The sequence below is a fragment of the Mesoplodon mirus genome, assembly GCF_964341445.2.
Source record: "Mesoplodon mirus genome assembly, chromosome: 4".
NCBI lineage: Eukaryota > Metazoa > Chordata > Mammalia > Artiodactyla > Ziphiidae > Mesoplodon > Mesoplodon mirus.
Window position 1 is genome coordinate 727,492 of NC_138979.1, and position 27,634 is coordinate 755,125.

At 37.6% G+C, this 27,634-nt stretch overlaps 1 protein-coding gene across 6 annotated transcripts in view; it reads right to left on the bottom strand.

The window, feature by feature from the left end:
- The window catches only part of ODAD2 (outer dynein arm docking complex subunit 2), a 240,839-nt gene that overhangs the window by 37,006 nt on the left and 176,199 nt on the right, over positions 1 to 27,634 (bottom strand). The window lies entirely within an intron of this gene.

The following is a 27,634-nucleotide window of genomic DNA, read 5'->3' on the forward strand; positions in this document are numbered from 1 at the left end:
CGGTAGGTAGCTTGAGTGCCTACGTGCTGTCAGGATCCTTGTTTTCATGGCTCACTACCAAATCATTCTTTTTATGATAGCACATCACTTCTCTTAGGATTTCAATGAACATGAAAAATATGGGTAAGCCATACTAGTGGTTTTGATTTAATTATTAATGATAAGGGTTATCAATTGATTGATTAATAATTAAGTTCTGATTAATCTATTAGTAATTTAATTGAACAGTTAGCAGAGCTAAAACTTGAAATGGTGCTGAAGCATGGAGGACCAATTTAATAAAAGTCACACCTAATGAGGATAGTTTAGTGAGTCACGACTCAGCCTGGGGCTTCTTTCACTTAGCCCAGTGTTTTTGAGACTTGTTCGTGCTGTGGCACGTGTCACTGGTTTGTTCCTTCTTGTTGCTGAGTAGTATTCCACGGTACGAAGGCACCTATGGTTGTTGATCCACTCACCTGTTGAGGGACATTTTGACTGTTTCTACGTTTGGGTGACTATGAATAATGCTGCTGAAAGTATTCACAAAGAGATCTTTGTGTGTATACACATTTTCGTGCTTCTCTTGGACAGGCACCTGGGAGTGGAGGGGCAAGGCTGTGTGGCATGCTTAACTTTCTGAGAAGCTGGCAAACTGTTTTCCGGGGGTGGGGTGCCTGTATCATTTTGCATTTTTGTCAGCAGTGTGGGAGGGTTCTGGCGCCTCCACATCCTTGTCAGCACTTACTATTGTCAGTCTTTTCAATTTTAGCCATTCTGATAAGTATGTGGTTGTGTCTCATGAAGTTTTGGTTTGCATTTCCCTGATGGCTAGTGGTATTGAGCATCTTTTCATGTACTTGTGTTTGCCATCCATATATCTCTGCTGAAGCGTCCAGATATTTTGTGAATTTTTAATTGAGTTGTTTATCTTCTTTATTGAGTTGTAAGAATTCTTTATGTAATCTGAATAGTACAAGTCCTTTGTCAGATATGTAAAATATATATATGTATATATGTATATATGTATACACATATACGTACATGGGGACTTGCCTTGGTTTTGCAGAAAAAAGTTGGACCCAGTGTGGCTTCAGTCAGGCTCTTGAGTGCCCCCTTCCAGGTCCCAAACAGTCCCACTGTGAGGATTTCCAGGACTTGTACAAGCAAAGCTGAGGGCATATTCTGGCACAAGAAAGGTGTATGTCCAGATAGACACAGGATAATTTGTTGTCAATACACAATTTCACTTTAAGCAAGCCAGCAACTTTGTTGCCTCTCCCGGTCACAGGGAGAACACCACATTTCCACCTGTGCTGCCCTCTGACCACATGTCGGCGGCTCTCCCAGACCTGTCTCTAGGTGACCAGCAACACGTCCCAGATGGGTGTTTCTACCCTTCTTTGGCAAAGATGACAAGATTCAAAGAGCCTTTCATTTTTACTTCTCTTCATGCAAATTGGAATGAAAAATATTGGGTCAACATTCTGACAAGTGTAGTTTCATTGGCAAGTGACCATCTAAGAAAAAATACCTTAGAAATTTAACTTCACAAAAACTTGATCAGATTTCCCCCCAATCAGAAAATCATGGTCTAGTGAAAAATATCAACATTTCCAGTAGTTTGTGTGCACATTTTAAGTTAGCTCTTATGATAAGCAGAGGTATAAATACTAAGCCACACATTGTAAAGAGATGCCCTCAAACTGCACGTCGGTTTTCCTTGCTGTAAATGGAGCATTAGAGGTGCTTTTCTGATTTTTTTTCCTCCTCAGGGATTCAAACTTTAAACTTGGGTTATAAAGAATGTTAGCTTAAACTTTAGAAATATTTTTCTTACTTTTACTCACAGGTCAACAAAGACCTAGAGAATGAAGTGATTGAAAAACTGAAAGCATATTGCAAACTAGGATATTATAAACAAGTCCAGACTTGTTAACCAGAAGCATAAGCCATTATGTTTGATCGCTCCTTAACCACAGAAATCGTTGTTCTAATTTAAATACGCATACACTATAATTAAGCTGATTTCAAAAACATAACTTTTGTTGAGCACCTATACTTTTAAATTTGTGTCCAAAGACATTTCAAAGGGAGACATCTTACACCATGGCAATCAGTGGGTTGGAAAGTACAGAGATCACACCCTCTATGAACTGAAGAGTTTTGTATTTTTTTAATAAAAAACAAAAAACAAAAAAACAACGATTGATCCTGAAGGAGGTGAAAAAAAAGGAGCCTTAGAAGGGAATGTTAATGCATGCATATTTTTGGTACCTTAAAGACTTCAACGTGTTAATTCAAGCACTGTTTACTTTTTGTATATAACAGGATTGCTGTTTTCAAGGGTAAAACAGAAGATATTTTCTGAGTGCCAAAAACTACTTATTCATGAAGACTGAAATACCATTATTATTATTAATTCTTATGTCTAGCATCTGTGAATAGCTTCTTATACGAGAAAACTATTTTGGGTCAGCTGGAGGCCAAAAATAATGAGCTGGCCTCCTGCCTTTGTGTATTGAGTCCAGTAGCTGCCAATTAATAAAATTGATTTTTTTCTTTTTTGCTCCCAAGATAAATTTCAGAAAATGGAAACAAACATTTGTTGGTGCTTTTTATAAATTTCCAATGGAAACAATCTATTTCTCACAAGTTTAAAGACTGACAGCACTGTAAGTAACCAAACAATTACAAGAAGCTGCCCGGTGTATTTCTGTGGTTTCAAAAAGGGGCCAAGTCGGAAGGAAAAAACATTCCCAGCATTTTCTGAAGCTAGATAAATACAGAGAAGAAATACAGATGAAACATGGAACTGCACTCTAGAACCCCTGCCAGATTCCTCGACTTTTTGGCAGGCTGATTGAATTTGGCAAATGTAACCAGTAGCAATCTTTTCCATTAAAAGGAGCAGCATATACTTTATTTTACCATACTGTTTGTGCATTTTTGACCCTCCCAAACTGGCTCTCTTTTTTTAGAAGGTGATTATTTCTGCAGAGTTGGCTGCAATTTCATTTATTTGAAACAGATCATTTATCACCACAAAAGCTGTGGGGCAGGGCTCCTGTTGAAGGGCTCCAACGGACCTACAGCTCGGCAGGAAAAGGGTCTTTTTCTGAGACCAAGAGATGCTTTAACGTGTGCCAAGAGCATCTTATGCCAACCTAGTGCCTTGATAGCCAAACCTATTTAAATTTGAGGAGTCCTGGACTGTACAGTTTAGACAAGATAAACTACCCAGTCCTGTCATTTTCTTTTATTTGTGATCAGAAAAACTGTAATGTTACCCTGATGTTCCTAATTTTGGTGACATGATTAGGTTAAGAGAAAGACTAATTCTCCAGCCTCGAATCTAAATTCTGTGGACTCCAACACCCCTTAACCCTACATTTTTTCTTATCTGGCAGTCATTCTATTGTAAAGTTATTAGGATATATGAGTAACAAGCTCTAAATATGTCAAGGTCATGGTTTCCGGCTTCACCCAACTCAGGAAGGGAGGCTCACACCTGAGAGGTCTTTCATGCTCTCAGATGGAAATGACTTCTTGTTTTTACCTTTCATTGATTTCCTCTAAACTAAACAAAAATTTAAAAACATCAGTGTATTCACCTTTCGCTGTGAAGTTTTTGAACACAACATGATGGACAGGTGTTTGGTTTTTAAACGGCCAAAAATTCAAGCAGCCTTTCTATAGTTGACAGTGATTTGGATATATTATTGTTCTGATGTTATCTGCCATCTTGTGCATCTTTCTTAATCATAAAGTAGCAGCTAATTTAAAGCAAAGGAAAAGCATTAGCTTGGTGTGAGTGCCAGATAAACCCTGTGGTTTCAATTTACAGTTTGGAGCCATCAGTGACAGATATAAAAATAAGAATCTGTAATTTGCCAAGTTTAAAATCCCAAAACCAACATGTGAATGCTTCACAGGTTTATATGTGCATAAAATGAAGACTGTTTTGCATAGGTTTTTAAATGGTGAAGGAGTGTCTTTTCTTAAACTTAGGTTGACAGTTTAATAGTTTAATCACAAAGTATCTGACAAAAAAAAAGCCAAAAGTTACTGTTTAAATTTCGGAATGCTAAATCCATACCAGCAGTTGGCAATAGCTAGATCTGGAATATTTTCAATAAAAATTATAAATAATTACCTCTCACATTTTATAATTTACATCCATTTAACTCACAGAGCTTGCCTTGTGAAAGAGTTCTTTAATAAAAATAAAATAATAATAATAAATAAAGCTGGCCAAAGCTGTTAGCAGGAATTTATAATTTTAACAAACAAGGCACAACATTTTAGAAGTGTTGGGTAAAATGCCCTCTATATGTCTTTGAAAGCCTTGCCATGATAATGTCATAACAAAAGTATATATAACTCTAAACACCGCCAATAATAACATGATAATACAGTGACTGTCCACTGAGCCAACAACTTCTCATGTTAGTTGGTCCGGAAATCTAAACCATGGCTTGACACATTCGTGTGCACCTTACACCGCCTTCCCAGCTCACCAGGAATGCCCTGAACTGTCCCTATCCCTCACCCCCAGGGGCCGCCTTGGGAGCCATTTGTTAAGATACCACACTGTTTTCTTGTCCACAGTTGATTGGACTAAGGGTGGGTACTTTTCCCAAACTGGGCCAGTCAGATTCCTTTCCCTGAGGTTTTTGAATTGAAAGTGAAAATAATATGTGACCTCCCTGGGTGACTGGAGAGGAAACCTACCAGAAACAGTGGAGACACATGTGGAGAAACACAGCCAGCTCACAGAGAAAGAATAAAACGAAACAGATACAGAAAGGAAGTGAGATGACAGATGAAAGAAAAGATTCTAAAAAGCATCTTTAGCTGGTCCTTTCTCCAGCGTCTTCCTAGGACTCTGCTGTTTTGTGGCCCATGAACTCTGTCAAACGCCCGCATATCCCCTTTGGTGCCTTAGGTTATTTGAGTTGTGCTACTTGTAATCTATTGAATCCTAATGGATCCTGCATTCTATCTGTGGGACACGGGGCACATCACTGAGACTGTTGAACTAAAGCTTCCCCATCTTTAAAATGGGGACAGTAATGCCTGTGTCACAGGGTGACTGTGAATACAGTGAGGGTACCTAGCCCAGCAGAAAACACTAAGTAATTGGTTTCTGTTTTAAGAAGAGATTATGCTGTAATATACATTTTATAAAAATATATACAGTTATTCATATTAACTGTTAGTCTAAGAAAAGCACTGCAATCTCATATTATTGTCTAATAGTCTAATATTTGCTAACTTTTCATTTAAGGGGCGACTCCAAATTATTTGGTGAAGTTTAAAATGAAAATGGGAAAAATAAATGCTGGAGAGGGTGTGGAGAAAAGGGAACCCTCTTGCACTGTTAGTGGGAATGTAAATTGATACAGCCACTATGGAGAACAGTATGGAGGTTCCTTAAAAAAGTAAAAATAGAATTACCGTATGATCCAGCAATCCCACTACTGGGCATATACCCAGAGAAAACCATAATTCAAAAAGAGTCGTGTACCAAAATGTTCACTGCAGCTCTATTTACAATAGCCCGGAGCTGGAAACAACCTAAGTGTCCATCATCGGATGAATGGATAAAGAAGATGTGGCACATATATACAATGGAATATTACTCAGCCATAAAAAGAAACGAAATTGAGTTATTTGTAGTGAGGTGGATAGACCTAGAGTCTGTCATACAGAGTATGACAGTAAGTCAGAAAGAGCAAAACAAATGCCACATGCTAACACATATATATGGAATCTAAGGAAAAAAAAAAAGGTCATGAAGAACCTAGGGGTAAGATGGGAATAAAGACACAGACCTACTAGAGCATGGACTTGAGGATATGGGGAGGGGGAAGGGTAAGCTGTGACAAAGTGAGAGAGTGGCACGGACATATATACACTACCAAACGTAAAATAGATGGCTAGTGGGAAGCAGCCGCATAGCACAGGGAGATCAGCTCGGTGCTTTGTGACCACCTGGAGGGGTGGGATAAGGAGAGTGGGAGGGAGACGCAAGAGGGAGGAGATATGGGGATATATGTATAACTGATTCACTTTGTTATAAAGCAGAAACTAACACACTATTGTAAAGCAATTATACTCCAATAAAGATGTTTTTAAAATAAATAAATAAACAGGAAAAAGATAGAATGAAGGCCAGGGACCTTGAAATCATATTTTTAAGAAAGGAAAAAATCAAGCATTTGCCACATGATACAGTTTATTTGTAACTGTGTTCACTAAGGCCCAATTTCTGGAACATATGTATTAGCTATAAGCTATCATAAATCTCTCCTAGAAGTGAATTATTTGACTTGTAAACACCATTTCTCTGAGACCTACTGTAAGATCGAGTCATGAGGTGTTAAAAGATTTTGAACATTATATTCTGGTGGAGTTTTTTCAAAATCAGTCAGTGACTACTGGACTTTCTTTACCAGCACTAGCTAACACATCTATGCAAAATGCCCTTGTGAATTATTGTAATCTAGACTTTCATAAAGGCCAAAACTTCCAAAACATTTTAGATTAAAAACTTATCAGTCAAACTATACATAAGCAGGTGTACATATTATATATATGCATGTACTTTCTGTGTATTCAAGTTAAAGCCATTATGAAATGTAGTATGACATACTGGCAAATCCTCAAAGATCAGAATTCAAGTCCGTTAATACACTGCTTTACCTTAGGTAATGGGCTTAATCTTTCTGAGCCTCTCTTTCCTCAGCTGTAAAAATGGGAATAATGCTGAGTATCTTGTAGGATTGCTGTGAAGAATAAATGTGAGGTTTGGTTAAAAATAAAAAAATTTAAAAATAAAATGAAAATGGGCTGTGAGCAACTGTTATCACTATGATTATTTCCCTCTTTATAGTAGGGAAAAAAAGGTTTGTGAATGGACCCCTAATTCTTCCTGTTCCCTTAATCTCTCATCCAATCTGTAGCCAAGTCCTGTTTTGGCCGCCATGTTCTTGGGCACTGACTGCTTACCAGCCCCTAGAGGGCTTTTTGCTTCCACTCTTTCTGACCCACTTTCTACACCCCTCCAAGACAGATCTTCTAAAAACACAAATGGGATCATGTCACTGTTCTAATTAAACACTTTCAATGGCTTCTCAGTACACGAGAATAAAACCGCAATTCCTTTCTGTGTCCTGGCAGTCCCCGCGGAGTCCAGCCCCATCCAGCTCTCCAAACACATCTTGTGTCACTCTCCCTTCCCCCACTCAGCCTCAGCCACCCCGCTCTTCTTGCAGGTCCTTGCACACGCTAAGCACATTCCCACCTTATGTCCTCTGCACATACTTGCTGTCTGTAAACTCTTCTCTCTTTATCCTGCATATCTTAGTTTAGATGCACCTGCTCCAGGATGCTTTCTCTGACTTCCTGGTCTAAAGTAGGTTAGCCCTCTCTACTCTTCATTCACCCCTATTTGTTTCCTTCATAGCATCAGCACACTGGTAATTGTTTTGTCCATTTACTTGTTGTTGACCAGGTCCTTCCTATAGAGCCTAAGAGGGGTATGGAACTCTTGGTGCTACCCTCTCCTCCTGAATTCTGGGCGTGGGAAGTAGAAGGCCAGGTCCTGCCTGTGTGTAGAATCGGTATACTCTATCTTTATTCTATTCCTTTGAAAAAAGGGGTGCCCCTTCAAAGGTGGAGTCATTTCCTAAATCAGCACTAAACATATGCGGTCATTCTTGACTACACTTTTTAAGAGGTTTTGCCCCCAATTAGCAATGCATATTTTCCTTTGATTTCAATAAATTAATAACCAATATATCAGGACGAAGTAGGATGGAATCACCTCTTTTCACAAATAGTTATCCATCTTCTACCATTTGATTTAATTTGTTAAAAGGAGAATTCAAAAGCATATAAAATTATCTTTTAAAAGATTCTATAAAACCATGGACCACTTCCAGACAGATTAACTTCAAGTAGAAATCAATTTCTCAGTAAAATCTTTAAATAAATGTTAAATGATAAACTGAAAGTCAGATAATTGATCAGAATTCTGAATAAAAAATATTTATCCAAGTTTCATATTTGAACTTTCATCTGGCATGATATCACTGGAGTAAAAGTAATCACTTAATAATAATTATAAAACCAATTATACATATACTCTTTGAGCCAGCATTTCTTCTCCTCAGCATACACTCAATCAGTGCTGTGTCCACCAAAAACTCACGTCAAGGATGCTCATAGAAGCACCATTTGTAATAGATCCAACTCATTTTCACTCTAATAGGTAGAGGATTCTTAAAAAAAATGTTTCATGTTCAAATTATCCATTCACAAGTTTTTCAGAAGTTGGATAAATACTGTATAATTTGTAACTAAATGTCTGAAATTACATATAAAATAATATATATTCCCTAGAATAAATTAGAAACTGGTGTCTAAAATAAATTAGAAAACCATTTCTGGAATAAATTAGAAACTAGTGTCATAGTTAAAAAAAAAATAGGCTGAACCCACTTGTGGAGTATAAAGTCTTAAAAATAAAATAGAAACAGCCTATCTGCACACAAATCTGTGCGTGAAAATCCTGAGGGTTAGGAAAAGATTCAGCTGAATAAATAATAATAATAATTTGTTTCCTTGGAAACCACTGCAGTGGATGAATACCATTATAGTAGTGCATGCTGTGGTGTGCTACCCAGTGTAACTGAGTGGAAAAGTAACTGACTGGCTGATGGGAAGTGGCTCTCCATATATATGACTACTTGAGAGGTAACTATAAACCTTAGCATTTAAACTTAATAAATTAATTAAGAATACTAGTAGGCTAAATGTGGACTAGTTCATCAAATTCCAGGATATTAGAACAAAAGGGTGTCCTTTTCAACTATGGTGTTAGAAACCTTAGGGAAAATAAAAGGCTGTTTTATACTGAGAGGAGAAGATTTAACGATTTTCTTGTTTAAAGGGGGGTCGGGATGAATAGGTGAAATACCTAAGAAGGGCTTAGAAAAGTTCTAGTGACCGCATGTTCTGATCCCAAGTCAGGAATTTTAGCAATTTATATAAAAAGTTTTATACTCGCATAAAAATTACACCTAAGTCAACTTTTAGAAAATGTTTAAACTATATCAAATTTGAATAGCTAGTAAAGGCAACCAATCTGCAATATTGCTGGTTCCTTTTTCTAAGTCTGCCGGAGAGGGTGTGCCTTATCCAGCGCTTCTCAAACTTTACCGTGGATATGAATCATCTGGGAATCTTGTTAAAATGCAGATTCTCATCCCGTAGGTCTGGTATAGGGTCTGAGGTTGTGCATTTCTAACAAGCACCTCTGTGCTGGGACCACACTTTGAACAGCAAGCCCTCAGTCCTCACGGCGCCAGGAGAGGCCCCAGACCAGTTGCCTCCAGGCCACAAATAGCTTTGTCCATTAACAAACATTGAATGTTTTCCTGATGACAGGAAAAAAGTTTAGGAAGCACTATTCTATAGGACAATCATACAGCATATACTTTGATATCCTTTCAAAGGCAATTAAATTAACTGGATTGGCCAAGGGTCTGGCATACTGTGTCAGATCTTATATTCCTAGTTTCAAAGCTTATAGCTTTGAAGATAGTATTGAAAGTAGGTAACAAATAAATTCAGGCCTCTCTCAGTTAGAGGAAATTATATTTTTATAGTATTAGCAGAAAGTCCTCCTTGTCTTGTCTTTGAGGAGCAAATAAAGTGTCCTAGACAGACTGTCTTCACACTTGCAGAGGTGCTGCAAAGCCGAGTTCCACAACTACCTGCCCACCCTAATTCCATACGGACTGGAGCCACACTCTTCCTGTTCAGCATGATGTCACACACCGGTGCATTCCAAGTGCACAATCAGTATTTGTTGGGTGGGTTAAGCTTCCATGCGATGGATTCATCACCATCAGGTTTCTCTAACCTTTTTCTTTGAACAGGTTGACTTTTGAGCGTCAGAGGTTGACAAATGTCAATGATTGTCTGGCACCCTTGCCACTGAAACTCATGGGGATCAGTGGTCCTCAAACTTCCCTGTGCTTCCCCATCACCTTAGGAACTTGGTTAAAACACAGTTTCCTGGTATGGCTCACGGAGACCTTGTGTCAGTCGATTTAGGGTGTGGCCAAGTCATGTACGTGTTTTCAAACAAGCCCCATATTGCTTTGAGACAAGTAGACTGTGGAGCATGCGTTGGGAAAGACTGCTGTAATGGACCACAGTGCACTCACGTGGCCCAGGAGTCACTGGTGGGGTTGCTCCCTGATGCTCAGGATATTGGGTGAGGAGATAGGAGAGTTCTGACTCATAAGAAGTCATATGACTTTAAGAATGGACACTCTTATTCATGATATACTAAGAGGCCTGAGACTTTTGCCCCAAATTTCCAGGTTCAGCTTAGATTTTCAATTTGATTTGATTAGGGATTTCTCCTTTTATAATGTCATAATTAGTGGTATTTATAATAATACCTAGAAGTATGCCCCTTGGTAGTAGGAGATGTTTTTAAAAGTAAAAATAATATAAAGATCTTGGACTTTTGGAACACAGCTCATGTAGACCTAAAAACTTGCTATAGATTAGTGAAAAGGTTTAAATTTAGCCCAAAACTTAATGGAACTGTATTTTATTTCCAATTTTCCTAATTCTAAAAATGTCAAGTATACACATACACACACAGAGCATAAAATGCCATTCATATTAGCTAAATTAAGCAATATGAACTAATATTACCTTTGGAAAATACAGCTACCCTTGTTAAAATCTATGTAAAGATTAGCAATGTAATTTTTTAATCACAAAATCCTCTGGTTTTACCTTTACATACTATAACTCTTTCTAGTACTAATGTTTAATTGGGATACACGAAGAATATGCAGGAGCCTCCAGGGCAGTACGAGAGGCTGGAAAATCATGAAGACGAAGGAGGAAAGTACAGCACTGGGGACGTAATTCAAGAGAGGGTGTGAGGGCTGTGACCGGAGGGATGGGCGCCAGTCCACCACAAGACAAGCGTGCCCTCTGCCACATCCCGGCCCTGCCTGTGCATCCCAGACAGGGCCTCTGCCTCGTAAAGCAGCTCCCCAGCCAGACTCAGCCCTTCGAACACAGCCTTCAGCACAGGCGCCCACGCCCACATGTGCCCCCGAGGACTTCACCTTGACCTTGCAATGGGAGTGAAGAGAACAGACCCTGGAACCAGATTTCTTGGGTCCTTTCCTTATGACCTGGATGATGTGGGGCAAGTTACTTAACCTCTGTGAGACCCCGTTTCTTCATCTGTAAAACGGAGAAAATGACACTTCCCATCTCATTGGATAATGGAGAAGATTGAATGAAAGAATATATGTTAATGTGCTTTTAGAATAGAATCTGCACATAAGAAGCTGAATAAATGAAAATGATATTGCTTTCATTGTTACCTAGCGCTTTTGCTTTACATGCAGCTATCTTTCTCATTTTTTCCCACCTTTAGCTTTCAGGAAGGGGGGATCTGTTGTGCTCGGGGTCGGGTGGGAGTGAGGTAGCAGAAGCAGGGTGGATTCACTCTAGTGAAGCGGAGCTGGCACGGAAGAATACAAGCATCCTGTTAGCTCAGACCCTCCTAGGCACAGTCAGTTTTCCAAAGTGCTCCGTGAATATTTCAGAAGACCACTGAATCACCTCAAGGGCAAAAGCATTGCCTAGAGCTCTCCAAGGAAAACTTAGACTCAAAAAAAGTCATTTTTAAGAGTCATTCTCATATCAGATTTTTATATGCACTAAACTTGTCAGAGTACAAAGAATTAAGATTTGAATTCTTAATTCCTACTGGAGAGATTCTTGTTTTGTAAACCTTTCTATCAAAGAAAACCAAAGTGCTAAATAAATACGACAAGGATGGCTCCTACTGGGCTTCATAAACAACTATTAAAGGGCAGCATGGCCTAGCGCAGTAATTTTCAATTCTTTTTAAAGCAGCCAAAAGCTTTTTTGAAGCAATCTCATGCATAATTTCAATATACAAAATGGAAAAAATAACCACTCTAACTGAAGTAGGTGACTTCAGGGACTACTCCCTGCCCCCCTTCCCCAGGGCCTTGAGTACTAGGCGCTGATCTCTCCCTGGGGAAAACCCTAAGGGTCCATGAGGCGCGGTTTGAAATTCACTCATCTAGTGGAAACAGCACTAAACTATATATCACAATCATAAATGATGTTATGCCCTATAATATTGTGTGGTTTTAGGAACTTCACCTACCTGGCCCTTTGTTCCCTCATCTTCAAAACGTGTGTTTAAAATGGATAACTCACCTCTACCAGCTATCACTTTCCATGAATTTATTATATAAGAGAAAATCTAAAAGGGAAATAAGAATTCTGCTTCATGCCAAGATAGGGTAACAGAGACTGGATATACCTTCCTGTCTCAAGTAATTTAAGAACAGAAAAAAGTAAAAAAACAATGGCTTTCAAGTCATCGGACGTCAGACAACAAACAAAGCACAGTGATCACCGAGAAAAGGAAAACAAAAATGGTTAGCCCTGGGGGTGTCCCAGCCTGCTGCCTGGGGAAAGTCTGCTGCCTGGAGAGAGTTTATAGGTTGCAGTGCAGGAAGAGAGAACTCAAAGCGTGGCCACCTCCCTGAGTTGGGAGCCAGAGCTGGGAGTCTGGGGGACCATGATGACTAGAGTCCTCCAGGGAGATTACTGGAGAGGAAGGGCAGACTTCTGGAGCCCTGCATCAGTGCCCCTGGGTCTCCAGTGCAGCACTGACCATGCCCTGTGTGTAAGGAGCCTACCTGAGGACAGGAAAAGGACACCTGAAAGACGGAACAATCTCTGAAGGTCACACACAGTGAGGAATAGTGCCTAATCCCCCTACTCAGAGTGGAAGACTTCATAATTTACAGGGTGTCCGGTAGAATAAACATAAGGGTCTTACCTCAGAAGTGGGGAAGAATTAGCCCTACTCTAGTCCTGCCAACAAAGTGTAAAAGCAAGAACTGAAAAGATCAACTTGTTTCACAGTAACATAACTGCATCCCAGAATGAAACTCAAGAATATTTATAGAAACACACACACACACACAAAAAGATATCCAACACTCAACACACTAAAATTCACTGTCTGATGTCCAATGATCCATGCAGCAATGATATTAGAACTGTAATTAGAACTGGATTTTGTATGTGCAAGAAGCCAGAGGAAAGAATCACCATGTTAAGTAGGGACATGAGAGATGAACAAAAAGACACAGATTGAATTTTGAGAGGTGAAAATTATAGTATCTGAAATGTAAAACACACTGAGTGCAAATAAAGGCAAATAAAACATTGCAAAAAATTACTCTCCTTGAGGACATGGAAATATCCCAAATTAAAACACAGAGAAGAAAAAGGACTAAAAAAAACTAACGGCAGCTGTGGGAAAACCTGAAGTAGCCCAAATATCAGTGAAAATGTAGTTTCCAAGGACAGTAGAAAGAGAAGGGGAAAAGGAAAGTATTTGAAGAAATAATGGCTCGAAATTTTCCCAATTTGGTGAAAACTATGAGCCCACAGATCCAAGAAGCTCATCAAACCTCAAGCACAAGACACATGAAGAAAACGGCACCAAGGAACATCATAATCAAGTTGCACAAAATCAGTGAAAATAATGAAGTTTAAAAACCAGCCAAAGAAAAAAGACACGACATACAGGTGAACCAACATAAAGATGATAGCAGATTCTTCTCAGAAACAATGTGAGTGAGAATAAAATGGGGCAACATGTTTAAAGTTCTGAAAGGAAAAAAAAAGTCAATGTAAAATTCTACACCTAGCAAAAATATTTTTCAAAAACAAGGACAAAATAAAGTCTTTTCTAAATGTAACAAAAGCTGGAAGAATTTATCATCAATAGAAGTGTACTATAAGAATTATTAAAAGTGGAAATAAAAGGAACCCAAATCAGAAAAGAAGAAGTAAAACTGTCACTGTTTGCAGATGACATGATACTATACATAGAGAATCCTAAAGATGCTACCAGAAAACTACTAGAGCTAATCAATGAATTTGGTAAAGTTGCAGCATATAAAATTAATGCATGGAAATCTCTTGCATTCCTATACACTAATGATGAAAAAGCTGAAAGAGAAATTAAGGAAACACTCCCATTTACCGCCGCAACAAAAAGAATAAAATACCTAGGCATAAACCTACCTAAGGAGACAAAAGACCTGTTTGCAGAAAGTTATAAGACACTGATGAAAGAAATCAAAGATGATACAAACAGAAGGAGAGATATACCATGTTCTTGGATTGGAAGAATCAACATTGTGAAAATGACTCTACTACCCAAAGCAATCTACATTCAATGCAATCCCTATCAAACTACCAATGATATTTTTCACAGAACTAGAACAAAAAATTTCACAACTTGTATGGAAACACAAAAGACCCCGAATGGCAAAAGCAATCTTGAGAAAGAAAAACGAGGCTGGAGGAATCAGGCTCCCAGACTTCAGACTATACTACAAAGCTATAATAATCAAGACAGTATGGGACTGGCACAAAAACAGAAATATAGATCAATGGAACAGGATAGAAAGCCCAGAGATAAACCCACACACATATGGTCACCTTATCTTTGATAAAGGAGAGAAGAATATACAATGGAGAAAAGACAGCCTTTTCAGTAAGTGGTGCTGGGAAAACTGGACAGCTACATGTAAAAGAATGAAATTAGAACACTCCCTAACACTATACACAAAAATAAACTCAAAATGGATGAAAGACCTAAATGTAAGGCCAGAAACTATCAAACTCTTAGGGGAAAAACATAGGCAGAACACTCTATGACATAAATCACAGCAAGATCCTTTCTGACCCACCACCTAGAGAAATGGAAATAAAACCAAAAATAAACAAATGGGACCTAAGGAAACTTCAAAGCTTTTGCACAGCAAAGGAAACCATAAACAAGATGAAAAGACAACCCTCAGAATGGGAGAAAATATTTGCAAATGAAGCAACTGACAAAGGATTAATCTCCAAAATTTACAAGCAGCTCATGCAGCTCAATAACAAAAAAACAAACAACCCAATCCAAAAATGGGCAGAAGATCTAAATAGACATTCCTCCAAAGAAGATACACTGATTGCCAACAAACACATGAAAGGATGCTCAGCATCACTAATCAGTAGAGAAATGCAAATCAAAACTACACAATGAGCTATCACCTCACACCAGTCAGAATGGCCATCATCTAAAAATCTACAAACAGTAAATGCTGGAGAGGGTGTGGAGAAAAGGGAACCCTCTTGCACTGTTGGTGGAAATGTAAACTGATACAGCCATTATGGAGAACAGTATGGAGGTTCCTTAAAAACCTACAAATAGAACTACCATACGACCCAGCAATCCCACTACTGGGCATATACTCTGAGAAAACCATAATTCAAAAAGAGTCATGTACCACAATGTTCATTGCAGCTCTATTTACAATAGCCAGGACATGGAAGCAACCTAAGTGTCCATTGACAGATGAATGGATAAGGAAGGTGTGGCACATATATACAATGGAATATCAGTCAGCCACAAAAAGAAATGAAATTGAGTTATTTGTAGTGAGGTGGATGGACCTAGAGACTGTCATACAGAGTGAAGTAAGTCAGAAAGAGGAAAACAAATACTGTATGCTAACACATATATATGGAATCTAAAAAAAAAAATGGTTCTGAAGCACCTAGGGGCAGGACAGGAATAAAGATGCAGACATAGAGAATGGACTTGAGGACACGGGGAGGGGGAAGGGTAAGCTGCGTTGAAGTGAGAGAGTGGCGTGGACATATACACACTACCAAATGTAAAATAGGTATCTACTGGGAAGCAGCCACATAGCACAGGGAGATCAGCTCCGTGCTTTGTGACTACTTAAAGGGGTGGGATAGGGAGGCTGGGAGGGAGATGCAAGAGGGAGGGGATATGGGGATATACGTATGCATAGAGCTGATTCACTTTGTTATACCGAAGAAACTAACACACCATTGTGAAGCAATTATACTCCAATAAAGATGTTAAAAAAATTAAAAAAGAAACATTAAAAGTCCTTTGGGCAGAAAGAACAGGACACCAGATGAAAGTACGCATTACAGAAAAGAATAAATACTACTTGTTCCTATTTATTCAAATCTCTGTAAAGGATAACTGTTTACGGCCGAAAGTAAGCACAATGTAGTGTTGATTTTTTTTAACATATGTAGGAGTCAAGTCCTGGCAACAACAGTACAGACGCTGAGAGGGCAGACATGGAAGTATGTTGCGTGACTCTTAGGCTGAATGTTTCTAAGTACGCTACAACTTGAAGGTACACTACTGTGCTGAGTAAAATACGTGTACTGCAAAGTCTAAAACCACCACTGAAATACAGCAGAGAATCATGACTAATAAAGCGACAAAAGAGATAAAATGGAACAATAAAAAATTTAATTAACCCAAGAGGGGACAGAAGAAGAAAAGAAAGAATAGACGGGAAAAATAGAAAACGAGTACGTTGATATACTGAAAGCCAGTCATGTCAATAGCACATTAAATGTAAACAGTAGAAGTCCCCCCTCATACTTCCCCCTCAAAGGCAGAGATTGTGATTTGAATAAAAAAGCAAGCCCCAAATATACATTGCCTATAAATAGCCACTTTAAATAAAGATATACAAATAGGTAAATGGATATAAAAAGCTATCAAATTTAGCACACTAATACTAACCAAAGAAAAAGTAGTAGGTTTTCTATTAGTAGCAGAGATGGCAGATTCCAAAATAAAGAATATGATGAGGGATAAAGATCATGTCATAGTGATGAAGGATCACTGACAGGACATACTATTCTTAAATATTTATACACCTAATAAGAGAGCTTCAAAATATGTGAAGAAAAAAAGAGCTGATAGAACTGCAAGTAGGAATTGGCAAATCCACAATAATTGATAGAACAAGTAATGATAAAATCAATAAAGGTGTAGAATACCTGAACAACAATATTAACCAACTTTGTATTCAACTTTATAGGACACTTTACCCCAACCACATCAGAATACTCATTTTTTTCAAGTGCACATGGAACATTAACAAGATAAACCATGTTCTGAGTCATAGAACAAGTCTCAAATGTTTTTAAAATATTCAAGTAATACAATGTGTGTTCTCTGACTACAGTGGAATTCAATTATAAACCAATAACAGAAAGGCCACTGGAAAATCCTCAAATACTTGGAAACTAAATATCACATCTCTAAATAATCCATGGATCAAAGAGGAAATCAAAAGGAAAATTAGAAAGTATTTTTAACTTAATAAAAATGAAGACACAGTTTATCAAAATTTCTGGGATGCAGTATTAGAGGAAAATTTGGACAACTAAGCACATTTATTAGAAAACAATAAAGGTATCAAACCAATTACCTTTGTTTCCACTTTAAGAAACTAGACAGAGAGGAGAAAAGGAAACCCCAAAGTAATCAGAAGAGAGGAAATAATAAAGATCACAAAAGAAATCAATGAAATAAAAATCAATAGAGAAAAATCAATGAAACAAAACTGGTTGTTTGAGAAGATCAATAAAATTGATAGACCTCTAGCCAGACTGATCAGGATAAAAAAGAAGACAAAAATTACCAATATCAGGAATGAAACTGGTGCCAAAACTACAGATTCTATATATATTAAAAGGATAAGGGAATATTTTAAACAACTTTAGGCCAATACGTTTGACAATTTAGATGAAATGAACTAATTCCTTGAAAGACACAAGATATCAGAAGAAATAGAAGAAATCTTCTCTCTCAAGAAGAAATAAATAACCTGAACAACCCTATACTGATTAAAGAAATTGGATTTGTAGTTTTAAAACTTACAAAAATGAAAACTTTAGGTCCAGATGGCTTCACTTGTGAATTCTACCAAATATTTAAGGAAGAAATAATACAAGGGCTATTAAAACTCTTCAGGAAGATTGAATAGGAAAGAATACTTCCCAACTCACTCAGTGAAGCCAACATTGCCCTGATAGCAAAACAGAGAAAGACATTGTAAGAAAAAAAAATACTATAAAAATGAATATAGATGCAACACTCTAAGCAAAAATTCAGCAAATTAAGTTCAACAATGTATGAAAAGGACAATACATCATGACAGAGTGGGTTTACCTCAAGAATGCTGGGTTGGTTTAACATCTGAAAATGAATATAACTCTCCATAATAACAAACTGAAAAAGAATAAGATGATATCAATAGATATAGAAAAAGCGCCTGACAAAACCAGCATCTATTCCTGATAAAAAATTCTCATCAAAGTAGTAATAGGAGAGAACTTCCCTAACCTGATAAAGGTTACCCATGAAAGATCTGTTGCTAACATTAAACTTAATGGTGAAAGACTGAATGCATTACCCTAAGATAAAGAATAAGACTAAGACATATGCTCTTACTGCTTCTTTCCAGCACTGTACACAGTTTCTGGCCAATGCAATCAGGAAAGAAAGATAAATAAATGCATCTAAGTTGGAAAAGAAGAAAGTCTTTACTTGCAGATGACATGATTGTTTATGTGAGAGGCTGGCAAACCACAATCTGTCCTTGTATGGCTCACAGAAGGAAGAGTGGCTTTTGCATTTTCGTATGGTGGTAAACAACAACAATGGCAACAATAAAAGAAAGAAGAATCTGCAACATAGACTATATGCCACCCGTAAAGCTTAAAATATTTAGTATCTGACCTTTTACAGAAAAAGTTTGCCTACCCTGGTCTATATAGAAAATATGATAGAATCTCCAAAAACCTACTAGAGTAAATAAGTGAGTTTAGCAAGGTTGTAGAATACAAGATCAGTATACAAAATCAATCACATTTCTTTATAATATCAATTAACAATCAGAACTTGAAATTTTAAAAGTACTATTTACAGTAGCATCAAAACATATTGATTACACAGGGAATAATCTGTACTGATTACATAGCGATTATGTGAAAAACCCATATGATGAACACTACAGAATGTAGCTGAGAGATATGAAATAAGATCTAATTCAATGGAAAGACAGTCCTTTTTAATGGGTCACAAGATTCAATATTGTCAAGATACCAATTTTCCCCAAAAGATCTATAGATTTAATGTCATTCCAATCAAAAATGTTAGGAAGCATTTAATGTAGAGAATGACAAACTGATTTTAAGGTTCATATGGAAATGTAAAAGAACTAGAATAGCCAAAACAACTTTTTTTTTTTTTTTTTTTTTTTCTTTTTGCGGTATGCGGGCCTCTCACTGTTGTGGCCTCTCCCGCTGCGGAGCACAGGCTCCGGACGCGCAGGCCCAGCGGCCATGGCTCACGGGCCCAGCCGCTCCGCGGCATATGGGATCCTCCCAGACCGGGGCACGAACCCGTATCCCCTGCATCGGCAGGCGGACTCTCAACCACTGCGCCACCAGGGAGGCCCCAAAACAACTTTTAAAAGACAGTAAGGTAGGAATACTTAATACTATCTAACTTTAAGGCTTATTTATTACAAAGCTACAGTAATTAAGACAGTGTGGTATTGGCATAAATATAGACAAATAGAACAAGGGAACAAAACAGATATGTATTCATTGATTTTCTTTCCAAAACTACAAAAGAAATTCAGTGGAGAAAGAGCAATCTTTTCAACAAATGATGCCCTTATGCCCCCCAAAATTAGCTTCAATTCCTACCTAGCATAATAAACAAAAATTTACCCAAAATGGATCATAGACTTAAATGTAAAACCCAAAGTTTTAAAACTTCCAGAAGAAAACATAGAAAATCCTTGTGACCATGTGTTAGACAAATATTTCTTAGATATAGCACCAAAAGCATGATCCATTTTTTAAAAAGATCAGTTAGATTTCATCAAAGTTAAGAATGTCTGCTCTTTAAAAGACACTGTTAAGAGAATAAAAAGACCAGCTACAAAGTGGGAGAAAATATTTGCAAATTATACATCTGGTAAAGAACTTACATCCAGACTATATACAGAACTCTCAAAACTCAATAATAAGGAAACAAATAATGAAATTTTAAGATGGTCAAAAAATTTGAACATTTTCCCAAAGGAGTTATAGAGCTAGCATATAAACACATTAAAAGATGTTCTACATTATTAGTCATTAGGAAAATTGAAATTGAAGTCATGAGATACCATTACACACCTATTCAGATGCCTCAAATAAAAAAGACTGAATACACCAAGTGTGACAAGGGCACCCCCATACACTGCTGGTGGAAATGCAAAATGGTACAGCCGCTTTGGAGAGCAGATTTGGCAATTTCTTCAAATGTTAAACACACACATACCATATGATCCAGCCACTCACTGGTAGGCATTTACCCAAGAGGGGTGAAAGTGCATGTCCACACAAGACTTGTACATGAATATCCACAGCAGCTTTGTTTGTAATAACCCCAAATGGGAAATAACTCACAAGTCCATCAACAAGTGAAAGGAAATTGTGGTATATCCATACAATGGAATACTACTCAGCAATAAAAGAGTGAACTATTGATACATGTAAGAACAGAGATGAATGTGAAAGCAATTAAGCTGAGTGAAAGAAGCCAAACAAAGAAATCAAGCACATACTGTATGATCCTATTTATGTTAAACTCTAGAAAATGCTAATCTATAAAAACTAAATCTATATAGATAGAAAGCAGATCAGTGGTTGCCCCAAGACAGAGAGGGGCAGGAAAGAAGCTTTACCAAAGAGTAGCAGGAAACTTGGTGGGATCATTATATTGATTTGGTAATGATTTCATGTGAGTATGTGTATGTACAATATATATATATGTCAAAACTTACCAAATTGTATACTTCAATTATGTGCATGCATATGTCAATTACACTTTACTAAAGCTAGTATATTTTAAGTTAAAAAACAAAAATGAAATAAGGAAAATGTTTGGCATATGAATAATATTAAGGTTAAACAGGATAAACTAAAATCTAACTTACTGGAAACCTTAAGTAATCATAAAGTTCTTTCTCACTTTAAAGGAAAAGTTCAAATACTGTAATAAGAAAAAAGTCAATCAGAAACAAATCTGTATATGACTCTATGTGTGGTATTGTAATATATTCAGTGATATCTAATAGTCCTAACTAAGTAATTTAATTGCATATCATCAAGTGAACTAGATATTCCCAGCACTCCAGGGAATACCTGAAATGTGAGGAAAGTACTCAAAACCATAAAGTTACATGAAGCGTTTTAATTAACCAAAAATATTATAGTTCAATCAAACATTATGGAGACTTGCATATGGACAATGAGAGTTCCTGAGTAATCTGAGTACCTAAAGTCCATTTACTTAACTCAAAAGCATTAGTGATATTTTTCTTTCCCTGTGCCAGGCTTCAAAAACCAAGGGGTGTGTTAGCTTCTGGGTTCATCTTCTGGTACTGTGGGTGCCACTATGCATGATGAGTCTGGGAACAGCCAAGACCACCCTTTTAGCTCTACTCAAATTGAACCACTCTTCCGTCACTCTGCCACTGCTGGGAGTACTCCAGGTTGCATTTTCTGCAGTCTCTTCAATTTCCTGCCTTCCAGAAAGTTATGGTAGTTTTTACCTGCTTGGTATAGACATTTGCAAAACAAACCCAGTGTCACGATGGGGAAGGGAGTTTCATGCTTCTTAAAGGTGCTCATCTTCTTTCTATTTGATCAGTTTTTCTGTCTTAGGAAAGGGCTTGTCTTGCTCAGTTTTTCTGCAACTTCTTCTATCACTCGTTCTATCACTTTCCTATGTTACAGTTTTGTTATAATTAGCAAATGACTTTGGAATATCTCCTAGATGTCTCATATTTTCGATACAGTTGCCAACAGCTCTGCTTCCATGTTCGCAAGGTTTTGTAATGACACAGACCCTGGGCTGATACTTTGGAGAAGGAAGTCTGTGTGAAACCATAAAGAGGGTAAGGACTGGATTATTCCTACCCATTGTATGCATCAGACCAGGGGGTTTATTAGTTCCTATAGAAGAGATGCTTGCCGGGAGAGCCTCTACCACAAGGATTGTTTTTCATAACTGACGGCTTAGCAGTATTCAAACACAAACCCTTTGGAAACCTACTCTTCCTTTGGCTTCTAGGGCTCCTGGTTAACGGGCTGACTTCCTGAGTTTGCTTTGACAGTTCTTCTTCCTGGTTTACATGCTCCGTGAGTAAAAATGTAGACATTTCCCAGGCTTCTCTAAACTCTCAGCCAAAAACGTCTTAACCACCCTCATTCACGGCTTAATACTGCTCCAATGACACTTCCGGAATCTGCCCTCTCTCCTGTCTCTAGACTATGCTGTGGGACAAGAAAACCACTAACCACCTGCTGAGAACTTGAACTGTGGCCAGTCCAAATTGAGATGTATCGTAAGTATAAAAACACACACCAGATTTTGAAGATTTAGTACCAAAAAAAGATAATGTAAACTATTAGTATTTTATTATATTGATTCATGTTGAAATAATATCTTGGGTGTACTGGGTTAAATATATTACTAAAATTAATTTTACCTGTTTCTTTATCTTTTCTTAAACTGGGGCTACTAGAAAATATAATATTACATATGCGGCTCACATTACATTTCTATTGGATAGCATTTGCTCTAGACCTAAAATTCAAACTGACTGTTTAAACGGAACACATTCTGACTGCTGTGAGGTGATGCCTCACTGTGGTTTTGATTTGCATTTCTCTAATGATTAGTGATGTGGAGCATCCTTTCATGTGTTTGTTGGTAATCTGTATATCTTCTTTGGAGAAATGTCTATTTAGGTCTTCCACCCATTTTTGGATTTGGGTTGTTTGGGTTTTTTTTGATATCGAGCTGCATGAGCTGCCTGTATATTTTGGAGATTAATCCTTTGTCAGTTGCTTCGTTTGCAAATATTTTCTCCCATTCTGAGGGTTGTCTTTTTGTCTTGCTTCTGGTTTCCTTTGCTGTGCAAAAGCTTTGAAGTTTCATTAGGTCCCATTTGTTAATTTTTGTTTTTATTTCCATCACTCTTAGGAGGCGGGTCAAAAAGGATCTTGCTGTGGTTTATGTCATGGAGTGTTCTGCCTATGTTTTCCTCTAAGAGTTTTATAGTGTCTGGCCTTACATTTAGGTCTTTCATCCATTTTGAGTTTATTTTTGTGTATGGTGTTAGGAAGTGTCCTAATTTCATTCTTTTACGTGTAGCTGTCCAGTTTTCCCATCACCACTTATTGAAGAGGCTGTCTTTTCTCCATTGTATATTTTTGCCTCCTTTATCAAAGATAAGGTGGCCATATGTGCGTGGGTTTTGATGTAAAAAATAAATAAATAAAATTTAAAAAAATAATAAATGGAACACATTAGAAACTGAACTTAATTTATTCCAGACCCTCAAACCTGCTCCTTCTCTGTTACTACAGAATAAACACCAGTTGGCATTCACAGATACACTGCATAATGTCAGCTGCTACTGTTGAGGAAATTGTACAGGGAAAGAGCTAACTCTAGAATAAATTACTTATGAACAGGGTGATAGGATGACTCTGGTAATTGTCAAAGAACCTGTCCACATTGCTCATGGGCAGCTGCTGCAGGAATGTTTGCAGGACTAGGAAATAACTCTATACAGCTGTGCCTCGGTGTCCAAGGGGGAATGATTGGTCCCAGGACCCCCACGGATACCAAAATCCACGGATGTTCAAGTCCCTCATATAAAATGATGTAGTATTTACATATAACCTACACACATTGTCCTGTGTACTTTAATTTTTAAAATTTTTATTGAGGTATAGCTGATTTACAATATTATATTAGCTTCAGATGTGTGACACAGTGATTCACAATTTTTAAAGATTATACTCCATTACAGTTATTATAAAATACTGGCTCTATTCCCTGTGCTGTACAGTAGATCCTTGTAGCTTATCTATTTTATACCTAGTAGTTTTGCCCCTTTTAAATCCCCACACCTATCTTGCCCCTCCCCGCTTCTTTCTCCCCTCCACTTACCACTAGTGTATTCTCTGTTACCTGTGAGTCTGTTTCTTTTTTGTCATATTCACTAGTTTGTTGCATTTTTCAGATTCCATATATAAGTGACAACATACAGTATTTGTCTTTCTCTGTCTGACTTATTTTACTCAGCATAATGCCCTCCAAGTCCATCCATGTTGTTGCAAATGGCAGAGTTTCATTCTTTTTTATGGCTGAGTAATATTCCATTGTTTATATGTACATTGTGTAGATAAATATATCACATCCTCTTTATCCATTCACCTGTTGATGGACATTTAGGTTGCATCCATATCTTGGCAATTGCAAATAATGCTGCTATGAACATTGGGGTGCATGTATCTTTTCAAGTTAGTGTTTTCATTTTCTTTAGATATATACCCAGGAGTGGAATTGCTGGGTCGTATGGTAGTTCTATTTTTAGTTTTTTGAAGAACCTCCATTCTGTTTTCCATAGTGGCTGCAACAATTTACATTCCCACCAACAGTGCAAGAGGGTTCCCTTTTCTCCACGTCCTCACCAACATTTGATATTTGTGGTCTTTTTGATGATAGCCATTCTGACAGGTGTGAGGTGATATCTCATTGTGGTTTTGATTTGCATTTCTCTGATGATTAATGATGTTGAGCATCTTTTCATGTGCCTGTTGGCCATTTGTATGTCTTTGTTTATTTATTTATTTATTTAGATTTATTTATTTATTTTTGCTTTTTTAAAAAATTTTTATTTTTTTACAAGTTTATTGGAGTATAATTGCTTTACAATGCTGTGTTAGTTTCTGCTGTGTAACAAAGTGAATCAGCTATACGTATACATCTATCCCCATATCCCCTCCCTCTTGCGTCTCCCTCCCTCCCACCCTCCCTATCCCACCCCTCTAGGTGGTCACAAAGCACCGAGCTGATCTCCCTGTGCTATGTGGCTGCTTCCCACTAGCTATCTATTTTACATTTGGTAGTGTATATATGTTCATGCCTCTCTCTCGCTTTGTCGCAGCTTACCCTTCCCCCTCCCCATGTCCTCATAGACCTAGAGTCTGTTATACAGAGTGAAGTAAGTCAGAAAGAGAAAGACAAATACCGTATGCTAACACATATATATATGGAATTTAAGAAAATAAAATGTCATGAAGAACCTAGGGGTAAAACAGGAATAAAGACACAGACCTACTTGAGAATGGACTTGAGCATTTGTATGTCTTTAAATCATCTCTGGATTATTTATAATACTGAATACAATGTAAATGCTATGTAAATAGCTGTAAATACAATGTAAATGCTATGTAAATAGTTGTAAATACAATGTAAATGATATGTAAATAGTTGCCAGCACATGTGGCAAATTCCAGTTTTGCTTTTAGGAACTTGCTGGAATTTTTTTTTCTGAATATTTTCGATCTGTGGTTGGTTGAATCTGCAGATGTGGAACCCATCAATATGAAGGGCCGACTAAGCATTTGCCTAGAGAGGTGCTGTAGCATTTAGGAACAAAACAGTCAGGGATTTGCCAAAATAGTGGATAAAGTTCACATGCATTTGAAGTCAGAAATGTTAGCAGTTACACAATGTGACACATTCACCGCAGGGACCTTAACCACCCTGATGCGCCACATATTTTCTTGCCTTGTCTTGGCTACTGTTATCTTCCTCTTCACCTAGCCTGAAGTCTGGAGTAATTTTTGACTCAACACTTTCCTTTATTCCCCATATCCAAGCAACTACCAAACTGCACTGGATTCTACCAACAGCCACTACACTACATCCACATTTTTTACCTCAAAACCAAAGAAGGGACACAGGTCCTTATGCTTCCCCGACAGCCGCCTGAGGGAGAGCCCACCATGAGGCCAGCCTCTGTTCGTGACAGAGTAGCCTACAGTAAACTTACAAGAATCGGTTCTTTACACGTACCCTACAGTAGAAATAGCAGGTAGTCAGGAATGCCGATAGGCAAGACAGAGAGGCCCTCAACACACCCTTAGATGACCCGGGAAAGTGTCTCAAGGGCAACAGACCCAACTCCCTCTGTTTTCCTCTATCCTGTCCCCTCACCCTAATCATTTTTATTGCTTTATTTTTTTATTTATATAAGCTCTGTGGGTGGGTGAACACAGTTTCAACATTTTTCATAGCAGAATACAATTCATAAATGATTTTGGATTACCAAAATCCAAACTTGTATTAGGAGAAATTGACTTGTATTAGGAGAAATAATTGAGAGTTGCATATATACCTGGCATATATGTCAATTGAATGGTAACACGTAAACCTATTAAATTTGAAAACTTTCTGAGTAGTCTAGAAATTCTGCTTTTAAACTGATAATTGTCTAAGCATGTTACGTCAGACACTTTATCAGGCTACTTAAATTTATAGCTTCATTTCTTTAAAAGTCTTTAGGTTGTGCATATTAGATTGTCCTTGTTCAATAACAGAATGTATAATTTTAAATTAGAAAATCTTCTTTTTTGAAGTGTGAACATAATCACATAGAAGTGATGACATTTTTACCATTCTTTAGTAACTTGAAGTAAACATTCCAGTATATTTTTTATAATTAACTTTAAAAAATTAGTGCTTAGTTTAAAAGGTGCTTTTTCTGCCAGTTTTTTGCTTGAAAAAATTAATATGGCCTAACTTTTGTGCCGTAAAAATGGATTTATAATGGAAAAGTTGACACATTTAAATGTAAATTGGGTTTAATTTCAGAAAAATTAACATCGTATTCTTCAGCTCTAATAGGTTTAAAGGATAAATTAAAATAATGGTCTCAAAAAATTACCAACTGGGGCTTCCCTGGTGGCGCAGTAGTTGGGAGTCTGCCTGCCAATGCAGGGGACGCGGGTTCGCGCCCTGGTCTGGGAAGATCCCACATGCCGCGGAGCAACTGGGCCCGTGAGCCACAACTACTGAGCCTGCACGTCTGGAGCTAGTGCTCCGCAACAAGAGAGGCCGCGATAGTGAGAGGCCCGCGCACCGCGATGAAGAGTGGCCCCCGCTTGCCACAACTAGAGGAAGCCCTCACACAGAAACAAAGACCCAACACAGCCATAAATAAATAAATTAATTAAAAAAATTACCAACTGGCATTCTAAGAGTCTTATTCCTCCAAAGATGTTTCATATTTAGCATATATAAGTTTGACAAGATATGATTAACTTAAGATTTTATTAGCTTTTGTCTAAAAGACCAAGCTAACTTTGGGTATACATTTCAAAATGTAAATGCAGCTGGCTGTCAGAGGCTCCAAACTGAGGTAACAGACAGTAAAATTACATTGTACAAGGAAACAAGGCATAGAAGAGAACTAGAATTTGAAATCAGTTTTTCCTAATACTTGTAAGCTGTTCACGTACTCTTAAGTATTTTTCTATCTGTTGTCATCAAAATATTCCACTCAGAATAAGCTCTAGGTGGTTTCCAATGTATAGATATATCAAAGTCTACGTGCAGAAACTTTCCCACCTGGATATTAGTTAAAGGCAAAGAAAATTTGATGCACGGTTTTTTTTTTTAAAAAAACATGTCTTTGAATTGGTTCTTTGCTTGTGGTTAAGACTGGCAACACTGTCTAGTTGCTGTTTGTCAGCTCCTTTGTTGTGCAGTTGGTGCCTATATTTTATT